The 17695-nt window shown below is 42.7% G+C and overlaps 1 pseudogene; it reads right to left on the bottom strand.

Annotated features, from left to right (window-relative positions):
- Positions 1-3104: 3104 nt before the first annotated feature.
- LOC109764314 (uncharacterized) lies at positions 3105-4987 on the bottom strand (annotated as a pseudogene).
- Positions 4988-17695: the final 12708 nt, after the last annotated feature.

Genomic DNA, 17695 nt, shown 5'->3' with positions numbered 1-17695 from the left:
AACTGGAATGTCTTTGGCATTGAGGCGCATACAGTAGCTGAACCATGGCCATATTTTTTGGTGTAGACCCATTCCAGAGCATGTACATGCACAAGTCTGAGCTAAACCACATATATGATCCAGCATAGATACATGATGACTCTCCAAGAATATCAACTTCAGAGAAAATATAAAGCATGGGAGAGTTGAAGGTGTACAGTTGAGACCAGACCAGTCCATCTTCCTTTAATTTCTGTGAGGGTTCCATATTTTAAGGCAATGGCACATGTTATATTAGGTAAAAAATGGGTAGCCAGGACCAGTATAATCAAGAAAAATAACAATCAATACATTAGCAATTTGCTGGTACTTAAAGGCCAAACATGAGTATGGCATATGACATACATATAGGGAAATAACATGGTGTCATAAGGAAAGGAGGCAGGGAGGCCATACCATGTCAGAAAAATGGTTGGAAGAGATATAATCAAGAAGCCTCGTCCAAGCAACAATGAAAGTAACCATCTTGTGCAGGAGGAGATCATGAAGTACAAGACACCAAGATCTTGATCATATTTTTTTCACTCCAGGCTGCAAGTAGCATCAAGTAAGTCTGAAAGATAAGTTATCATAAAGAGCTTGCTGCCAGGTAGCATAGATAGCAACAATGAATCGCCTCACACAAGACAATCGACTAAGGAATAAGTTTCATTCGCTTTGACAACGAGCACCAAAATTATCCAATGAAGTAAACTAAACATTGTAGTTCCAAATCAATTACCGTTTCATCTGAAAAGGAGCTCAGCCCCGACAAACTGTTGGTGATTGGAGATACTACATAGAAAAACATCACACTAGAGATAAACATAATAACTTACCTCGATAAGACATTTTTGTATTATAGTGAATTGAAGATGAAATGCCTAAGCAATTATCTAGTAGGGCTGACAATTACGTGGCGAAAAAATATGTGCTACTTCAGATAGAAGTAAACATGTGATGGTTCTGATAGAAGTGCAAAGGCCTGTTAGGCAACTGAGATTAAACATTTTCAATTATAATTTACATCAAATTCCGTCCGAAATTCTTTGAAAGCTTCTACTCCCTCCGTCCCGAAATGTAAGACGTTTTTTGATACTATGGTAGTGTCAAGAAACATCTTACATTTTGGGACGGAGGGAGTATCATATGGTAAACAAAATAAAATATAATCAGATCTATGTTTACAGCAGGCTCATGACATCAGGATATAGGTAGCTGCATAGATCCATGAACCACTTAATCATAAGTTCAGGCATGGTATGCTACATAAGTATTCTTTAAGGTACACTTTATAGTTTGTATCATCTAAAACATAAAATAAATATTCAGCAAGATATAGTTAAGTCACATATGAAATACTCCAGTACAAAGAGACTACATGGAGAAGGAAATTAACAAAGCTACAACTTGCATGGACATACTAACAAATTGATAAATGTAGTGAACCAGGATGTTTGATAATTAAAATCAAGCGGCCATGTTCTACTCAACAAGCTATACAGCAATATTGTCAGTTCTATCATCACACTGATTACACAATAGATGCATTGTTCTAAGAAAAAGGTATCCAGAAGTGAAAAACTAATTACATATTTTTTTCAATTAAAATAACCAATATAGTACTAATGGCATAAGTTGCATTACCTGCCTCATTGTAGAGCTAGAAGAAATTTGTAGCAATTGATTATAGGAATTAAAATAGTCACCTTCAGGTGCCGTGCCGATTTTCTAAGAGAACCAGCTCATCAAAAAGAAGGCGAATTGATTTCAATATCTTATAAAATTGTGAAAGGATAACTCTGCAATTCATCAAGTTCTATATGGATCATACATTAATAACTGTGCAATGATATGTACTTCAAAAGCATAAATAGAGTGTACACACAAACTGAAATGGCAATTCCATTTCATTCTAATACCAACACATCAAAAGTGATAGGCTCGTAATGTCAAAAACACATCAAAAGTGACCAGTTGATAGCTGAAAGAAATAACAAATGATATTTTAGAAGATCAATAGTAGTTTAAATATTATGACTGAAAGCAACCAATTTGAGATATATAGGAAGAAGGATGTTCTCCGTGCTCTTCTTCTGCAGGACCATCCATCAAATTGGAAGTTTGAAACTCATCAAAGAATCGGCACATGGAGCTGAAAACAAAATAAAATAGAGCTGACCGGATGAACGTTTCATTCAGGAGATGGACATCACCACATCAGACAAATGATCAAATCTTCCTTGCACTCTCTACTCTAAGACTGCTATTTCGTAAGTGCAAGATTTTTCCTATGGAAGTATGGATGCTTTCTTATAACTGTCTATAGAACCTTAGCAGCTGGTGTTTTCAACGGACCGACCACCATAATAAAGGAGAGAAACAGGGAGAACCAGAACAAAAAATCGAGACGCCAATTGAGATGATAGGGCTCATAGAGAGGGTCTTCTCATTGCCGCATCATCGACATTCGTTGGAGTCGCCCACGCATACTCTTCGACGGCCCCGACCTCCTCTTGTGGTTGCCGTCAGCCGTCGCCTCATTCACCCCTTCTATTTTGTGGCTTCAGCCCTGAACACAAACAGAAGATTCAGCTAGTGATACTCTAGATCTAACAATAGGTGCAACAAAAAAGTGAACTTGGCATACGTCCATGCTCAATAGATGAAACGCGACAGAAAGATAAACTGGAGTTGTGACTATTACCACCAACAAATGAAGTGCCATTACAATATTCTCCTATGAGCAATGTAGAAGGAAATGATGATGTGGAGTACAATACACAGACATGGCATATTATTTTAGATCAGAGAAAAGACGAAACATAAAAAATTCAAAGATAACTGTAATGTTAATACCTTGCTGCAGTTTAAATAACCTGAACTAATCAATCTTTTTAATGGCTGCAATGAACCACTATTGCCATAGTAAATCGAGACTAATTTTCTTACATACATTGAGATAAATGTAGACAGGAGAAAAATGATATGGGAGCCAAGCTCACAACTTACCAATCCTAAACCTCCAAAATTTGCACGAGAACCACACAAAACAAAGCATCATGATCATGAAAATAGTGAGGAATTCATACATCATAGACGCGGTTGAAGCATAACTGAACCTGCCGATCAAAACAGAGGAAAGGAGAACAAAAAATCAGGAAGGTGCGAGATGGCTGGGATCGAAGACGGAGTAGTAGCACCAAACCTAGCAGAGAACATTCACCGATGTGGCTCGAGCTCCTCCTAGGGTCGCTGCAAAACACATGGGGATGAAGGGCGGGGAGAAGACGGAGCAGCGCCAGCCACCGCAAACAAAAAATATGAGGCGAATTGGATAGGAACGAGGCGTGGAGCAGTGGTGGCGGCACTGACCTGAGCACAGGGAAGGCGGTGGAGGAAGGAGAGAGCGGGCGGTTGCGTGCGGATCTGGAGCTGCCTCTTCATCCGCACTACCCCGCATCTCTGCATCTCGCCGCCTCGACCTAGGGCCTCTATCGGCACCTCGATGCCATCCCTTCCTTGGTCTATAAAGCTGAATTGCATGAAAGTTGAATCTATGGATGTCCTAACCTCTATCTGGAAGTTAGATTGGTTGATTGATTGGTTAAGTATTATTCACAAAAAGAAGAAAAGTATACCTGTGTTGCCAAACGAGTTCGAACAACATCCAACGGGTAAGTTACAGATGCAGCTGTCACTCCCGCTAGACCACCACCAAGTAAACGTACGACACTAACATAATTTGGGTCATCCAGGCCAGGCACCATTCCGAGAAGCTGCAACCGTTATTCAAAACTAATCAAACTATAACAAAAAGCATAAAGTCATGAACAATCTTACAAGTTAACATACTGAAACTTAGTGCTGATCTTTTTGTATCGCTCATAAGAATAGAAGCTCATGGCGGAATAAGGTAATCAATGTACAATGGTGACAAGATTGCCTTTCCAAAATGCCCCAAACAATCCGCGAAGCCTCGTGCCATATACTACACTTCCTTAGAGCTGCAGCATCTGAATGCATACCTGCCACCTGTCGGATCAGTATGTCACAAGCTCGTATAACAAACTTCATCATCAACATATGGGTTACGTGACCCAAAAATAATGTTGTTGGGTTCATATTCAAGAACAATTTCAAGAGACTGCAATCTTGTAGCTATGAACAGCGTATAATACAGAAAATTCACAGCCAAGGCTGAACTTCGGATGATGATTGGACACTATATAAGCAGAGTGTTGTAAATGAACAGCAATAAGTAGTTCATAACTGTCAACCAGGGATATACAGTTTGGAGCAATCAGTTAAAAGCGAGGAAAGAATCTACATATCGCATTCAGGGAACTAAGTTAATAGTATCAGCATCAAATTCGTTTGAAAAGCCTACGTGTGAAGCCAGAAGCACACCGGCAACCCGAGAAAGAAGGAAATTCTTCCTTCACGCTCAGATAACCCCATTAATTGCTACAATCCCGACGTTTTCCTCATGCTTTTTGCCCCTAAATTCCTTGGATGTCAGGGCACGCGGAATCCCACACATTCAAAGGGGGGTTCCTTTCTCGTCAAATCATGTCCTGGACACAGAATCTCGCAAAATCGAAAGGACAGCTCTAATTAGTCCTCGCCGGAGATTCGTGTGGTCTGAAATCCCCCCTTGAGGCACAAATTCGCAGCGGCGGAAGCAAGATGCTACCCTCCCCTGTCCCCTCCGAGCTCCCAACCCGTCCATGCACACGAGAACGCGGGAGAAAGGAGGGGGTGTGGGGGAAGCCTTTTTTACCTGGAAGAGGATGGTGAGGCGGGCGAGGGGCGCGGTGCAGGTCTTGCTGACGACGCCCGCGAAGCCTCCGGCGGCGAGGTGCGCAGCGGTGCCGATGTGGCGCTGCTGCTGCTCCTGGCGGGGGGAGGCCGAGACGGCGCCGCAGCCGTCGAGGGCCACGCCGCCCACCCACGCCTCGTTCTGCATCGGCGGGTTCGGCGGGGAGGGTGGGACGGGTGGGGATTGCGGCTAAGCTTGGGTCGCTCGCGGGGGTGGTGCGGTGTGGATGGCGGACGGACGCGTGCCAGGCAGAATAGCACGCCTTGACGCCAAGACGAGAAGGTTTGAACAAGAGCAGGTTTCAGGAGGGCGCCTTCTCTGATGGCCATAGATGGCGGAGCAAGGATGGGAGCGGCGGCTGTGGCAGTGCCGGCGGGAACCCTAGCCGCCAGTCGGGGTGGAAACAAGAAGATGCGAGAGGAGGAGGAAAAAGAATACTCTGTGCTCTCTCTTTTGTCCCCGCTCACGGCGCGTTTTCTTTTCTCCCTGCGATCTCTCTTTGTCTCTACTGATCCCACGTAGCATGCGCGAGCAACCCTCCTTGATGCACACCTTATTGTTTTAGATGGATGGGTACAGTTTCTGTCACTCACATATGACTTTTGTAATGGACCGTTGTTTAGTTTAGTTTGTCTTAATACAAATGCCTCGTGCGTTACAACGAAGTAACAAAATCATAAAATCTACTCCGTGTGACATTACGTGCTAAGCGCCATTGCTTATATCCGATTTTGATTAACATCGATAATAATTTTTAAGTTTTGCGAATAACTTGAAGTGTATTTTTTTAAATGGAACATTTTTGGGTAATTTTTTCTCATCTTGATAAAAGCATGAACATATTTAAAACACAAGCATTTGACGTATTCCCTCCGTCCTTAAAAAAATGTACTTTCAATTTTGTTGAAGGGTTAAACTATCTCAAAGTTTGACCGAGTTTGCGCAAAATTATATCAATGTTTGTAAAACTAAATAGGTATATGATGAAAATATATTTAATCATGAATCTAATGCTACTCATTTGATGGTACAAGTGTTGATGTATTATTGTATAAATACGGTCAAATAATAACAATTTTGACTCTTCAACAAACTTGGAAATACACTCTTTAAAGAACGAAGGCAGTAGATGGTAGGCTCTTTTTCTCTAGAAAAACACACATTGGGGAGACCAAAACCGCGCATATCACAGGGTGTTCGGCGACTTAAACAAATCGTTAAGTGGAGTGGCCGGAACGTACACCTATCTACACGCCTCCTAGGATCGAAATGCCCAGCATCCCATCTCTTTTCCCCTTCCCCTGGGCGCTTCCTTCTCATCCCATCTAGCTTAGCTAACCACTGCAACCATTGGACACTTGTGATTGATAATAGCTCTAACAGTATAAGAACAAGCGCGGCCGCGCTATTTATTAATCACTCAGATTTTTATTTTTTAGGAAAGTCGTGATTTTGAAAAAGTTCATTGTTTTACGACAAAAGTTTATTATTTTGAAAGAAAAGTTCACAAACTTAAAAATAGTTCATCATTTTTAAGGAAAGTTCACAAACTTAAGAAAGTTCCTCGATTTTGCAGAACATTTATGAAAAAGTGAAAAAAGTTACTTTTTTTGAAAAAAAAAACACAAATATTTGGAAAGAAATCATCAATATTGAAAAAAGTTCATCGATTTTGACAAAAAAGTTCAGCGAGTTTGAAAAATAGGTAATCAATTTTAAAAAAAGTTCACAAATTAGAATAGAAAAAGCATCAATTTTGAAAAAAAAAATCGACAAATTTTAAAAATAGTTCATACAATTTGAAAAAAGTTCATCAAATTTGAAAAAAAATCGATTTTTAGAAAAGTTCATCAAATATGAAGAAAATGTTCACGAATTTGACAAGAAGTTCATCGAATTTGATAGAAAAGTTCATTGAATTTTTAAAAAGTTCAACTATTTTGGTAAATACGACGAATCTGAAAAAGTTCATTGAACGAGGAAGAAGGAAAAAGAAAAATGAAAAGAAAAACGAAATACAGGACTGAAAAAGAGAAAAAAAGATGGAAGGAGGGCAGGAAGTTCGCGTGGCGAGGTGGTTACTGCAATGTGGAATAACCTGGAAATACCCTGTTCGATTCTCAGTACCAGCATACATTGTGCGTGCTCTTTTTTCTCTTTTAACAGAAATAAAAGGAAAGCAAATGGGCCGAACCCAACTAGCGGAACAATAAGAACTAGATGATTCCCCGCGCGTTGCTGTGGGAACCCCATGTTTAAAAATAGATATATAGTCACGGGAAAAAAGGTAGTTGATGGTGTAGCAAATACATTGGCACATAGCCTGCCATGCGGATTAGTACGAAAAACCTTTGTCTGCCAACATTGATATTATTACATGTAGGCTAGTCAACAACAACGTTGGTCGGTCAGAAGGTAGCAGCCAATTAACCTACAATAAAACAGAGAGGATTCCTGTAAGGGGACAGCAAACAACAAATAAAAGTCATGAAACTATGTTAACCTTCGATTCAATAAAAATACAGGAGGCATACAAAGTATCAAATTGATTGACAGACAAATCAGCTCGAGATAAATTTACGCAACAACATTTAGTCAAATACCTATAGGCCAGGAGGAGCATCACAAATTAATAGATTGTTCAGCATCAAACTGATAAACATTGGCATGAATGAATCCCAAAACAGAAAGGAGAACCAAATATTTGATGACACGCACATGCATATATGAGATAAAAGGAGAAATGCGGGTCTGAAGGCAGTAGTAGTCAGCTTGTGGCCTTAGTAGCACCATGGACATGATAGGGTAAGCAGATACAATTCCAGGATATATTCTTCAATCAAACAAAATAAAATTCAGATCTGGATCAAGCAATAAAATCCAGAATAGGCTATGTGTTCGATCAAGCTAAATTAAATTTAAATATTAATCAAGTACACAAAGATGAAGAAGTAGCAATGGATGGGAACAATGTGTACCTGACGCGCTTGGGTATGCAGTGAGGGTAGACCAACGAAGATGACTGCCTGAGCATCCAAGTCGTCCTACACCTGAGGAATTCCAAATTTGTGATTCAACAGGCAATATGTCATACAAGGCTATGAATTCAGTAAAGCAAATTGAATTTAGATGTTAATCAAGCACACAAAATTAAAAATTAGCAATGGATGGGAACTATATATACCTATAGGAACCATAAATCTGAGACACATGGGTATGCAGCGAGGGAAGAACAACTAAGATTATGGCTCGGACGTTCAAGTCATCTAGTACCTGAAGAAATCCGAATTTGTGACTCAACCGGCAATATGTCATCGGGAATGTCCGAATGTGGAGGACGGGGCAGGGAGTTGTTCACCAGCGGCAAGTATGAGTGCCCTATGGCAAACATCCACCTATACTGGAGGATGTATAAGCGGGGTAAGCACTTTATATGGGGATCCATCAGTTTCTTGTTGAGATAGTGGGGAGTGGAAGTGGAGCGTCATGCATTAATTACCTGCAGCAGAAAGGTTTTCGCTGAGGTTGTTCGCCGGTCCCAGATGGCAACGGAGAAGATAAACAGTGTAGGATGATTCTAGAATTGGGCCGTACAGGGCTTGAAGCAGTGGACTGTGTACTTGGTGTGAGGAAAGTAAAATCTACAGAAGGACAACAGGGCTTCAATTGCAGAAGCGTTATTGCTGTAGTCCAGTCCGTAGGTCACCGTCCTCGCCCTATTGAAGCTAGAAAGCACCTGAGAGCTACCAGCAAGCGCCAAGAAATTATTACACTTCAGGACTCTGCAAGTGTGACAAACGATGGTTGATGGTAGGTAGGAGAAGTCTGACGAAACTGAAGAAATGCCAGGGAGAAAAAACTGCAGTCTAAAAAGTCTGAAGAACAGAGTAAGATACACGTACCTTGGGCATTGATGGCGACGCCGAGGAGGGATCCCTGCTGTTGGGGAACATAGAACATAGTAATTTCAAAAAATTTCCTACGCACACGCAAGATCATGGTGATGCATAGCAACGAGAGGGGAGAGTGTGTCAACATACCCTCGTAGACCAAAAGCGGAAGCGTTAGCACAACGCGGTTGATGTAGTCATACGTCTTCACGATCTGACCGACCAAGTACCGAACGCACGGCACCTCCGAGTTCTGCACACATTCAACTCGATGACGTCCCTCGAACTCCGATCCAGCCGAGCTTTAAGGGAGAGTTCCGTCAGCACGACGGCGTTTTGACGATGATGATGTTCTACCGACGCAGGGCTTCACCTAAGCACCACTACGATATTATCGAGGTGGATTATGGTGGAGGGGGGCACCGCACACGCCTAAGAGATCCAAGAGATCAATTGTTGTGTCTATGGGGTGCCCCCTGGCCACGTATATAAAGGAGTGGAGGAGGGGGGAGAGGGCCGGCTCCTATGGCACGCCCTGGAGGAGTCCTACTCCCACCGGGAGTAGGATTCCCCCCCCCCCTTCCAAGTAGTAGGAGTAGGAGTCAAGGAAAGGGGAGAGAGAAGAGAAGGAAGGAGGGGGCGCGGCCCCTCCCCCTAGTCCAATTCGGACTATGCCTTGGGGGGCGCGCAGCCTCTCCTCTCTCTTTCCCCTAAAGCCCAATAAGGCCCATATACTCCCCGGCGAATTCCCGTAACTCTCCGGTACTCCGAAAAATAACCGAATCACTCGGAACCTATCCGAACTCATCGTCATGTCCCCGATCTCATCCGGGACTCCGAAGTACCTTCGGTACATCAAAACACATAAACTCATAATATAACCGTCATCGAACTTTAAGCGTGCGGACCCTACGGGTTCGAGAACTATGTAGACATGACCGAGACACGTCTCCGGTCAATAACCAATAGCAGAACCTGGATGCTCATATTGGCTCCCACATATTCTACGAAGATCTTTATCGGTCAAACCGCATAACAACATACGTTGTTCCCTTTGTCATCGGTATGTTACTTGCCCGAGATTCGATCGTCGGTATCTCAATACCTAGTTCAATCTCGTTACCGACAAGTCTCTTTACTCGTTCCGTAATACATCATCCCGCAACTAACTCATTAGTTGCAATGCTTGCAAGGCTTATAGTGATGTGCATTACCGAGTGGGCCCAGAGATACCTCTGCGACAATCGGAGTGACAAATCCTAATCTCGAAATACGCCAACCCAACAAGTACCTTCGGAGACACCTGTAGAGCACCTTTATAATCACCCAGTTACGTTGTGACGTTTGGTAGAACACAAAGTGTTCCTCCGGTAAACGGGAGTTGCATAATCTCATAGCCATAGGAACATGTATAAGTCATGAAGAAAGCAATAGCAACATACTAAACGATCAAGTGCTAAGCTAACAGAATGGGTCAAGTCAATCACATCATTCTCCTAATGATGTGATCCCGTTAGTCAAATGACAACTCATGTCTATGGCTAGGAAACATAACCATCTTTGATCAACGAGCTAGTCAAGTAGAGGCATACTAGTGACACTCTATTTGTCTATGTATTCACACATGTATCATGTTTTCGGTTAATACAATTCTAGCATGAATAATAAACATTTATCACGATATAAGGAAATAAATAATAACTTTATTATTGCCTCTAGGGCATATTTCCTTCAGTCTCCCACTTGCACTAGAGTCAATAATCTAGATCACATCGCCATGTGATTTGACATCAATAGTTCACATCACCATGTGATTAACACCCATAGTTCACATCGTTATGTAACCAACACCCAAAGGGTTTACTAGAGTCAATAATCTAGTTCACATCGCTATGTCATTAACACCCAAAGAGTACTTAGGTGTGATCATGTTTCGCTTATGAGAGAAGTTTAGTCAACGGGTCTGCCACATTCAGATCCGTATGTATTTTGCAAATTTCTATGTCAATAATGCTCTGCACGGAGCTACTCTAGCTAATTGCTCCCACTTTCAATATGCATCCAGACTGAGACTTAGAGTCATCTGGATCAGTGTCAAAATTTGCATCGACGTAACCCTTTACGACGAACCTTTTGTCACCTCCATAATCGAGAAATATATCCTTATTCCACTAAGGATAATTTTGACCGCTGTCTAGTGATCTACTCCTAGATCACTATTGTGCTCCCTTGCTAAACTCAGTGTAGGGTATGCAATAGGTCTGGTACACAGCATGGCATACTTTATAGAATCTATGGCTGAGGCATAGGGAATGACTTTCACTCTCTCTCTTTTTTCTGCCGTGGTCGGGCTTTGAGTCTTACTCAATTTCACACCTTGTAACACAGGCAAGAACTCTTTCTTTGACTGTTGCATTTTGAACCACTTCAAAATCTTGTCAAGGTATGTACTCATTGAAAAAAAACTTATCAAGCGTCTTGATCTATCTCTATAGATCTTGATGCTCAATATGTAAGTAGTTTCACCGAAGTCTTTCTTTGAAAAACTCCTTTCAAATACTCCTTTATGCTTTCCAGAAAATTCTACATTATTTTCGATCAACAATATGTCATTCACATATACTTATCAGAAATGTTGTAGTGCTCCCACTCACTTTCTTGTAAATACAGGCTTCACCGCAAGTCTGTATAAAACTATATGCTTTGATCAACTCATCAAAGTGTATATTCCAACTCCGAGATGCTTGCACCAGTCCATAGATGGATCGCTGGAGCTTTCATATTTTATTAGCACCTTTAAGATTGACAAAACCTTCTGGTTGCATCATATACAACTCTTCTTTAATAAATCCATTAAGGAATGCCGTTTGTTTATTCATTTGCCAGATTTCATAAAATGCGGCAATTGCTAACATGATTCAGACAGACTTTAAGCATCGCTACGAGTGAGAAAATCTCATCGTAGTCAACACCTTGAACTTTGTCAAAAACCCTTTTCGACAAGTCTAGCTTTGTAGATAGTAACACTACTATCAGCGTCCGTCTTCCTCTTGAAGATCCATTTATTTTCTATGGCTTGCCGATCATCGGGCAAGTCAACCAAAGTCCACACTTTGTTCTTATACATGGATCCCATCTCAGATTTCATGGCCTCAAGCCATTTTGCGGAATCTGGGCTCATCATCGCTTCCTCATAGTTCGTAGGTTCGTCATGGTCTAGTAACATGACCTCCAGAACAGGATTACCGTACCACTCTGGTGCGGAATGTACTCTGGTTGACCTACGAGGTTTGGTAGTAACTTGATCTGAAGTTACATGATCATCATCATTAGCTTCCTCACTAATTGGTGTAGGAGTCACAGGAACAGATTTCTATGATGAACTACTTTCCAATAAGGGAGCAGGTACAGTTACCTCATCAAGTTCTACTTTCCTCCCACTCACTTCTTTCGAGAGAAACTCCTTCTCTAGAAAGGATCCATTCTCAGCAACGAATATCTTGCCTTCGGATCTGTGATAGAAGTTGTACCCAACATTTTCTTTTGGGTATCCTATGAAGACGCACTTCTCCGATTTGGGTTTGAGCTTATCAGGTTGAAACTTTTTCACATAAGCATTGCAACCTCAAACTTTAAGAAACGACAGCTTAGGTTTCTTGCCAAACCATAGTTCATATGGTGTCGTCTCAACGGATTTAGATGGTGCCCTATTTAACATGAATGTAGCTGTCTCTAATGCATAACCCGAAAACGATAGTGGTAGATCGGTAAGAGACATCATAGATCGCATCATATCTAATAAACTACGGTTACGACGTTCGGACACACCGTTACACTGTGGTGTTCCAGGTGGCGTGAGTAGTGAAACTATTTCACATTGTTTTAACTGAAGGCCAAACTCGTAACTCAAATATTTTACCTCTACGATCATATCATAGAAACTTTTATTTATTTTTGTTACGATGATTCTCCACTTCACTTGGAAATTCTTTGAACTTCTCAAATGTTTAAGACTTGTGTTTCATCAAGTAGATATACCCATATCAGCTCAAATCATCTGTGAAGGTCAGAAAATAATGATACCCGCCACGAGCCTCAATATTCATCGGACCACATACATAAGTATGTATGATTTCCAACAAATCTGTTGCTCGCTCCATTGTTCCGGAGAACGGAGTCTTAGTCATCTTGCCCATGAGGCATGGTTCGCAAGCATCAAGTGATTCATAATCAAGTGATCCAAAATTCCATCAGCATGGAGTTTCTTCATGCACTTTACACCAATATGACCTAAACGGCAGTGCCACAAATAAGTTGCATTATCATTATTAACTTTGCATCTTTTGGCTTCAATATTATGAATATGTGTATCACTACGATCGAGATCCAACGAACCATTTTCGTTGGGTGTATAACCATAGAAGGTTTTATTCATGTAAACAGAACAACAATTATTCTCTAACTTAAATGAATAACCGTATTGCAATAACATGATCAAATCATATTCATGCTCAACACAAACACCAAAAAACATTTATTTAGGTTCAACACTAATCCCGAAAGTATAGGGAGTGTGCGATGATGATCATATCAATCTTGGAACCACTTCCAATACACATCGTCACTTCACCCTTAACTAGTCTCTGTTCATTCTGCAACTCCCGTTTCGAGTTACTACTCTTAGCAACTGAACCAGTATCAAATACCGAGGGGTTGCTATAAACACTAGTAAAGTACACATCAATAACATGTATATCAAATATAGCTTTGTTCACTTTGCCATCCTTCTTATCCACCAAATACTTGGGGCAGTTCCGCTTTGAGTGACCAGTCCCTTTGCAGTAGAAGCACTCAGTTTCAGGCTTAGGTCCAGACTTGGGCTTTTTCACTTGAGCAGCAACTTGCTTGCCGTTCTTCTTGAAGTTCCCCTTCTTCCCTTTGCCCTTCTCTTGAAACTAGTGGTCTTGTCAACCATCAACACTTGATGCTTTTCTTGATTTCTACCTTCGTCGATTTCAGCATCACGAAGAGCTTGGGAATCGTTGCCGTTATCCCTTGCATATTATAGTTCATCACGAAGTTCAAGTAACTTGGTGATAGTGACTAGAGAACTCTGTCAATCACTATCCTATCTGGAAGATTAACTCCCACTTGATTCAAGTGATTGTAGTACTCAGACATTCTGAGCACATGCTCACTAGCTGAGCAATTCTCCTCCATATTGTAGGCAAAGTACTGTCAAAGGTCTCATACCTCTCGACACGGGCATGAGTATGAAATACTAATTTCAACTCTTGGAACATCTTATATGCTCCGTGGCGTTCAAAACATTTTTGAAGTCCCGGTTCTAAGCCGTATGGTGCACTAAACTATCAAGTAGTCATCATACCAAGCTTTGTCAAAACATTCATAACGTCGGCATCTGCTCCTGCAATAGGTCTGTCACCTAGCGGTGCATCAAGGACATAATTCTTCTGTGCAGCAATGAGGATAATCCTCAGATCACGGATCCAATCCGCATCATTGCTACTAACATCTTTCAACTTTAGTTTTCTCTAGGAGCATATAAAAAATAAAACAGGGGAGCTAAACGCGAGCTATTGATCTACAACATAGATATGCAAATACTATCAGGACTAAGTTCATGATAAATTTAAGTTCAATTTAATCATATTACTTAAGAACTCCCACTTAGATAGACATCCCTCTAATCCTCTAAGTGATCACATGATCCATATCAACTAAACCATGTCCGATCATCACGTGAGATGGAGTAGTTTCAATGGTGAACATCACTATGTTGATCATATCTACTATATGATTCACGCTCGACCTTTCGGTCTCAGTGTTCCGAGGTCATATCTGCATATGCTAGGCTCGTCAAGTTTAACCTGAGTATTCCGCGTGTGCAACTGTTTTGCACCCGTTGTATTTGAACGTAGAGCCTATCACACCCGATCATCACGTCGTGTCTCGGCATGAAGAACTTTCGCAACGGTGCATACTCAGGGAGAACACTTATACTTTGAAATTTAGTGAGAGATCATCTTATAATGCTACCGTCGATCTAAGCAGAATAAGATGCATAAAGATAAACATCACATGCAATCAATATAAGTGATATGATATGGCCATCATCATCTTGTGCTTGTGATCTCCATCTCCGTAGCAGTGTCATGATCACCATCGTCACCGGCGCAACACCTTGATCTCCATCGTAGCATCGTTATCATCTCATCAATTATTGCTTCTACGACTATCGCTACCGCTTAGTGATAAAGTAAAGCATTACAGGGCGATTGCATTGCATACAATAAAGCGACAACCATATGGCTCCTGCCAGTTGCCGATAACTTGGTTACAAAACATGATCATCTCATACAATAAAATATAGCATCATGCCTTGACCATATCACATCACAACATGCCCTGCAAAAACAAGTTAGACGTCCCCTACTTTGTTGTTGCAAGTTTTACGTGGCTGCTACGGGCTGAGCAAGAACCGTTCTTACCTACGCATCAAAACCACAACGATAGTTCGTCAAGTTAGTGCTGTTTTAACCTTCTCAAGGACCAGACGTAGCCACACTTGGTTCAGCTAAAGTTGGAGAAACTGACACCCGGTAGTCACCTGTGTGCATAGCACGGCGGTAAAACCAGTATCGCGTAAGCGTACGCGTAATGTCGGTCCGGGCCGCTTCATCCAACAATACCGCCGAACCAAAGTGTGACATGCTGGTAAGCAGTATGACTTGTATCGCCCACAACTCACGTGTGTTCTACTCGTTCATATAACATCAACGCATAAAACCAGGCTCGGATGCCACTGTTGGGGAACGTAGTAATTTCAAAAAAATTCCTACGCACACGCAAGATCATGGTGATGCATAGCAACGAGAGGGGAGAGTGTGTCCACGTGCCCTCGTAGACCGAAAGTGGAAGCGTTAGCACAACGCGGTTGATGTAGTCTTACGTCTTCATGATCCGACCGATCAAGTACCGAACGCACGGCACCTCCGAGTTCTGCACACGTTCAACTCGATGACGTCCCTCGAACTCCGATCCAGCCGAGCTTTGAGGGAGAGTTCCGTCAGCATGACGGCGTGGTGACGAGGATTATGGTGGAGGGGGGCACCGCACACGGCTAAGAGATCCAAGAGATCAATTGTTGTGCCTATGTGGTGCCCCCTGGCCACGTATATAAAGGAGTGGAGGAAGGGGGAGAGGGCCGGCCCCTATGGCGCGCCCTGGAGGAGTCCTACTCCCACCGGGAGTAGCATTCCCCCCTTCCAAGTAGTAGAAGTAGGAGTCAAGGAAAGGGGAGAGAGAAGAGAAGGAAGGAGGGGGCGCAGCCCCTCCCCCTAGTCCAATTCGGACTAGGCCTTGGGGCGGCGCACAGCCTCTCCTCTCTCTTTCCCCGAACGCCCAATAAGGCCCATATACTCCCCGGCGAATTCCCGTAACTCTCCGGTACTTCGAAAAATACCCGAATCACTCGGAACATTTCCGATGTCCGAATATAGTCGTCCAATATATCGATCTTTACGTCTCGACCATTTCGAGACTCCTCGTCATGTCCCCGATCTCATCCGGGATTCCGAATTACCTTCGGTACATCAAAACACATAAACTCATAATATAACCGTCGTCGAACTTTAAGCGTGCGGACCCTACGGGTTCGAGAACTATGTAGACATGACCGAGACACGTCTCCGGTCAATAACCAATAGCGGAATCTGGATGCTCATATTGGCTCCCACATATTCTACGAAGATCTTTATCGGTCAAACCGCATAACAACATACGTTGTTCCCTTTGTCATCGGTATGTTACTTGCCCGAGATTCGATCGTCGGTATCTCAATACCTAGTTCAATCTCATTACCGACAAGACTCTTTACTCGTTCCGTAATACATCATCCCGCAACTGACTCATTAGTTGCAATGCTTGCAAGGCTTATAGTCATGTGCATTACTGAGTGGGCCCAGAGATACCTCTACGACAATCGGAGTGACAAATCCTAATCTCGAAATACGCCAACCCAACAAGTACCTTCGGAGACACCTGTAGAGCACCTTTATAATCACCCAGTTACGTTGTGACGTTTGCTAGCACACAAAGTGTTCCTCCGGTAAACGGGAGTTGCATAATCTCATAGTCATAGGAACATGTATAAGTCATGAAGAAAGCAATAGCAACATACTAAACGATCAAGTGCTAAGCTAACGGAATGGGTCAAGTCAATCACATCATTCTCCTAATGATGTGATCACGTTAATCAAATGACAACTCATGTCTATGGCTAGGAAACATAACCATCTTTGATCAACGAGCTAGTCAAGTAGAGGCATACTAGTGACACTCTGTTTGTCTATGTATTCACACATGTATCATGTTTCCGGTTAATACAATTCTAGCATGAATAATAAATATTTATCATGATATAAGGAAATAAATAATAAATTTATTATTTCCTCTAGGGCATATTTCCTTCACCTGCAAGGTTCTCATTCTCGAGGACATCCCGCTGGAACGGAGGCCGCCGCGGGGGCGGGGAAGGCCGCGTTTGCTCTGTCCTAGTCCGGCTGTGCCAGGGCGCCAAGCAGACCAACAACATGCGCGTAGGCTGAATCGACTGCGCTGGGATGGCTCTTGCGGGCCTTAATGGTGGCTGCAAAGCGAGCCTCTCCTTGCCCAGCTCATCCCGCTAGAACCGCGGTTGCGGCGACGGTGGCCACATCAGCCGCGCCCGAGGCCGCCGACGCGATGAGGGCTAGGATCACAGCAACGGCTTGAGGGAGCTCCTCCTGATCTTGCAGGCATTGATGGCGTCAAGGAGGAGGTCGGGGGAGGCCAGCAAGCTCGTTCTCGATCCCGCTGGAAGTGGGGACGTGCCGTGATGGCCGCTTCCGATCTGTCGGAGGCCGCAGGCGCGAGGATAGTGTGGAGCATAGCAAGGTGGGTC

This window comes from Aegilops tauschii, chromosome 2 (assembly GCF_002575655.3).
Source record: "Aegilops tauschii subsp. strangulata cultivar AL8/78 chromosome 2, Aet v6.0, whole genome shotgun sequence".
Taxonomy (NCBI): Eukaryota; Viridiplantae; Streptophyta; class Magnoliopsida; order Poales; family Poaceae; genus Aegilops; species Aegilops tauschii.
This window is presented reverse-complemented; position numbering and strand designations above follow the sequence as displayed.